The sequence below is a fragment of the Pteronotus mesoamericanus genome, unplaced genomic scaffold (assembly GCF_021234165.1).
Source record: "Pteronotus mesoamericanus isolate MK-2021 breed Mesoamerican mustached bat unplaced genomic scaffold, CSHL_Meso_final scaffold_36, whole genome shotgun sequence".
NCBI classification, from domain to species: domain Eukaryota; kingdom Metazoa; phylum Chordata; class Mammalia; order Chiroptera; family Mormoopidae; genus Pteronotus; species Pteronotus mesoamericanus.
Window position 1 is genome coordinate 16749886 of NW_026555313.1, and position 5456 is coordinate 16755341.

A 5456-nucleotide genomic window follows, 5' to 3' on the forward strand; every position below is an offset into this window, starting at 1 on the left:
CAGGGAAGGTGGAGCAGCATTGAAGTGTCCTGCGGAGGAGGGGTGGCTGTGCGGATGTTGCTGTCAGCAGGGACTGGGTATGGCAGGCTCTGAGGCATCAATACACTGGCTGATTCTGAGGGTCCAGCCACTAGCTCCCAGGGCCAGGCTGGAGCTCCAGAATGATCCCGTTTGAGTGGACTGGTGGTCCTTGCACATCTGCCTCACTGTCACAGAATGCTTATTGGAAATGCCTTTTCCTGGACCCCACTCCATGTTTAAGGAAATTGCACTCTGTGTGGCATTATAGTGAGCTCCACAGTGACTCTTATGCACTGAAGTCTGGGAACTGCTGATTGGGTGTCTTGGTGGTCCTGAGCATGTAGTTGGTGGTATCCAATGAGGTAACACAGATACAGAACCCAGCATAGGGCCTGCCTGGTCAATGATAGTTATTATTCACGGCAACACCCTTGGTCGTATCAGTGACATATATGGGAAGGGTGTATAGGTAGGCACAGTTCATTACCAGTGTAAACCAAAATTAATGTTAAACTGTATTAGAGAATAAAAAACATTTATTTGAGCAAAAAGGAGCTTTAGGCTGGGAGACACATGACCAGGTAGTGATTTAAATTCTGTTCCACTGAGACAAAAGGCAGGCCGCCTGTTATAGCAGGAGTTCCTGCCCAGGTTCTCAATGAGGTCTGTTTTATGTAAATGAGGTGTCTAACTTGTGCAGCTCTGAGTGGAGGGGGAGGTCTCAGTCCATTGATAGGAAGACAAAACCAGGGTTTCCCTGCAGGCTTGGCTCAGAGGGCACACTTGCCAGTATACAGACTAGACAAGGAGCCCCTGTCAGCACACGGCTGCTAGGCTCTTACTATTTCTGCAACTTGGGCCCTCGGTTGACCATGGGGAGTCCATCTCAGCAGATGAGTACTTTCTCGGGGTTCACATCAATGAATCTTTCTTCTTGGGATCCACACCAGGAGAAGAGTTTATTATTAAGCTGATACACATGCCATCCCAGGAGGTGGGGCAAATATGACTTCACTTTTCCCTTGACAATACCTCACAGTCACACTTCTGGAAATTCCCTTCTTGCTCTGATCTCTCCTTTCCTCTCCCTCAAGCCTTGGAGTCTTTTCTATCTGCCATCCCCTTTCAGGGCCCTGCTGCGTGTCTGAGAGCCCTTGAGGCTGTGTATAGACCCTGAACAGACAGTACTGACTACCGCTCCTCATTTCCTTTGGTATTTTGCTAACAATTTACCTCTTTTCTTTGTCTTACTGAAGACTTCTAAGAAGTGAGCAGGGAAGAAAAGGAAAAAAAAGGAGTGGGTGAGTGGACAGAGACCCAGGACCACATTGTCAACTAAATCTTTTACTTTAAGTCGACTCATGTCTAACCTTTGGCAGCCAACCTGTCCAGCCCACACCAATCTGAAACTCTCTTGAACTGTGAATTAATTCAGTTTAAATTCAAAATCAGAATTTCAATGAAGCAAATGTGTATTTAGTTGAGCTGGCCCTAGATGCTTTGGGCTACACAGAAAATATATCAGTGAATAATAAAGGGAAAACTCGGGGAACGGTCCTGCGTGGCATTCATCACGCGCCTTCAGCAGATGAAAATCGTGAGGTCTGCAGGTCCCAGGAGGGCAGGCAATCCCTGGGAACGTCAGTAAGGCATGAGAAACAGTAAGAAGCAAACAAACCCCACACCCTTGAATATCCCTACATACTCAGTCTTGAAAATGAATTGACAGGAAAATCCTAGGACACTGGCAATTGAAGGGAGTGTGGTGGTTGTTTAATGAAGCCAGTAAGTTAATGTTGTTAATGCTAATTTAATGTATATTTCTAAAACATACATTATTTTTATATTGAGTGCCTGCCTGTGCTTCTGATGCTCTCAGGCATGTGGTGGACTCATATAGGGGTGGGGTAGGCAGTGGGGAGAGGACCTGGCAGGCGTGGGGAAGATGACCTGGCAGGCTGCCACTATTTTACAACACTGAATAACTGTGAAGAAGTTATGAAGTCAGTCAGCCTTCATGTGACTTGACGTAACAGGAGTATGAGTAAGGCGCCACTCCTGTGCTTGAGGCTCTCAGGTGATCCAGGAAGAGAGGTGTGTAAACGTATAGCAGTGGATTAAAGTTGACTCAGAAAGCCGTAATGGAGGTAGAAAGGCTGTTCCATGAAAGAACAGGGAAGGGAGAAATTATTGTACATTTAAAACACTTTCTTCTGTGTTGTTTTTTTCCCTCCCCAACTAGATTACAAGTTTTTGGAAGATAAATATTGTACCTTTTTCATGCGTGTCTCTCATGATACTTTGCATGCCCGCTGTTGAGTATAGGGTAGGTGCTCAATATCTGTTCAATCTCACCCACTTTCATGCCTGCAGGGCTTATAACATACTCTGTTTTAAGTTAAGTGCTTGGTTTTTTAAAATGAATGAAATTAATTTCCCCTTTCTTTCATTTTAATACTTTATTTCTCTCATATATCCTAAGGATTTGTATAAGACATGCTTATTAAAATGAATCACATAATAGTCGATGACATTAGAAAGAAGTTCAACTTCATTGACAAGAAATTTCACTGACAACCTCAGCAAAGATTAATAAAAATGACGTAGTTCCCAAGTCCCGAGACAAAGGAAGCGCCTTGCCGCCTCGGTCGACGCCGCCTAGTCCACCTGGCTGGCTGGGCTGTGACCGCCTAGGACTTTGAATATGTCGGAGATCGCCCTCAGCAGACTTGCCCAGGAAAGGAAAGCTTGGAGAAAAGACCACCCATTTGGTTTTGTGGCTGTCCCAACAAAAAATCCCACAGCACAGTGAACCTCATGAACTGGGAATGCGCCATTCCAGGAAAGAAAGGGACCCCTCGGGGAGGGGGCTTGTTTAAACTACGGATGCTCTTCAAAGACCACTATCCATCCTCACCTCCGAAATGCAAATATGAACCACCATTATTTCACCCAAACGGGTATCCTTCTGGCACTATGCCTGTCCATCCTCGAGGAAGATAAGGACTGGAGGCCAGCCATCATGATTAGGCAGATCTTATTAGGAATACAGGAGCTTTTAAATGAACCAAATATCCAAGATCCAGCTCAAGCAGAAGCCTACACAATTTATTGCCCAAACAGAGTGGAATAGGAGAAAAAGGTTCAAGCACAAGCCAAGAAGTTTGCACTGTCATAAGCAGTGACCTGTGGCAACATCAAAAGGGAAGGATTGGTTTGGCAAGAACTTGTTCACAACATTTGCAGATCTAGCATTGCTCTATACAATACTAGTCACCGAGGAGAGGCAGGCGGGCGCCATTTTCCATTTCTGCTACCGGCACGCAGTTCTCCACTTGCTGCATTGCCCAGTTTTTCATACAGGGTCTCTTCCTTCAGTCTTGTATTTTTAATTGTTATGTAAAACTTGCTTTTATTTTAATATTGATGTCAGTATTTTAACTGCTGTAAAATTAAAAACTTAAGTACTTCTACGAGTCCCTGAGGACCTAATTCCCTTTGCCCGTGGGTGCAGTCACGCTTCCCACTGTCAGAGCTACACAGCGCCTCCAGCTGGCTGTGTGAAAAAGAAATCGGCCTGTCCCCTGCCCTCGCACCTCTCTCCTTCTCTTTGCAGAACCTGGGTTGTGTTGTGAACTTCAGATCCAAAGTCAGCCAGCCTTTTGTTTCTGCACCACTTCCTTTGTGTTTATATGGCGTTTTGTCTGTGTTGCTGTTTAGAGTAAATAAACTATGTGTGTGTGTGTGTGTAAAATAAGGTAGTTTGCAACATTAATGAGGTTACAGGTAAATAGGACTTTTATAAGTTGTTAAAGGGAAAATAATTGTTCAGTTTTGGGGGAAGGCAACCTGATACTATTTTTTTTAATAGCCTTAAGAATGCACATATTCTTTGACCTAGGCATTCAACCTCTGTGAATTTAACCTAAAGAAATAATTATGGCTCAGTGGAAAGTATTACATGGCAGGAAGATAATCATAACATTGTTCATGATAGTGAAAATAGAAAATAACTTAAATGCTAACAGAAGGGACTATGTGATTAATATCTTGAAGGAGCTTTGATAATGTGGTAGAAAAGTATTTGAAAAATGGGAACATGTGAAAAGTGAAATAAGTGAAAGAAGAATCACACACACAAAACCAGCTCAGAAATCTATTCTGGTAGAAACTCTGGAATTCTGGAAGTTTTTGTCCTTCGGTAAAATGGGGACATGGCTGTCCACCCTGCAGGGACTGGTAACATGTACGCAGAGCTCTTGGTGCTGAGCCTGATGTGTATCACATGTTCAGTTAGTGGTGGGTATTATTACCCAGTTTCTGTAAAAAAAAAAAAAAAAAAAAGACATGTATATTTGCACAGTAAAAGAAAGACCAGTAGAAATTACAGCAAAACATTAGCAATTGGTTTCTGACTAGTGATATTGTAGTGACATTTTTCCTTCTTTGGGTTTTTTCCTTTTGTCAAATTTTCTACAATGAACACTATAAAAATGATATTAATATTAATCAGAAACAAAGTACTTAGAAAAGAAATGGTCCTGGGCTTATATTAAAAAAAAAAATAGAACAATTGCCATGACTGGTGTGGCTCAGTTGGCTGGGTGTTGTCTTGCAAACTGAAAGGTTGTGGGTTTGATTCCCAGGCAGGACACATGCAAGAGAAGACTGATTGTTGTTTCTCCCTCATAGCAATGTTTCTCTCCCTTCCCTTCTCTTGAGAATTAATAAAAGAAAAAAAACTTTAAAGAAAAATAAAAGAATTAAAAGAATGAATTACTAATCCATCTGTGTTAGAATTATGAGACCTTAAGGATCATTTGTTTAACTTCCTTTTATAGTTCAGGAAACTGAGGCACTGAGAGAGAAAGTGACTTGCCTAATGCTATACATAAATTATTTACAGGTGTCACATTTCTGGAGCCAGTGCTTTTTCAACTACACTAGTCTGCCTTTGAGGGCATGGGGCTCAAGAGAGGGACTCCTTTAGGCCCGGACCTCATACCACTGGAGTCACCAGTAACACCTTAAGTCTCCTGAATTCCCTCCTGAATCTCCCAGGGAAAGGCTCCTGCAGGGAGCCATCAGAACTGGCCCAATGTTTATGACAATCAATCCTGATCAACAGCAAGGACTGGGTATCAGCCCTGTGGCCCATCATGCTTGGCTGCAAAGGGGCTAGTGTTTCCTCACCCATTGGTCCCCACCACTAGGTTGTTAAGTCATATACCTGCAGCCCCCAAGCTTGGACCTCAGCCTTGATCCCATCTGGGAATACTGGTGTTACCTCCCACCAATTACACTGATCTCAGTTTCTGCCACATCATACTGCGGTCACATCCCAGCCTCTGGTGGTTTCAGGAAGAAACTGATACATACCTAGTCAACAGTTTTGAGGCCCCTCAGTCTGAGAGTCATGGTCTCTCTGATGTCTG

At 43.3% G+C, this 5456-nt stretch overlaps 1 pseudogene; it reads left to right on the plus strand.

Annotated features, from left to right (window-relative positions):
* The first annotated feature begins 2722 nt into the window (after positions 1 to 2722).
* On the plus strand, positions 2723 to 3199 carry LOC129085981 (SUMO-conjugating enzyme UBC9-like; annotated as a pseudogene).
* Positions 3200 to 5456: the final 2257 nt, after the last annotated feature.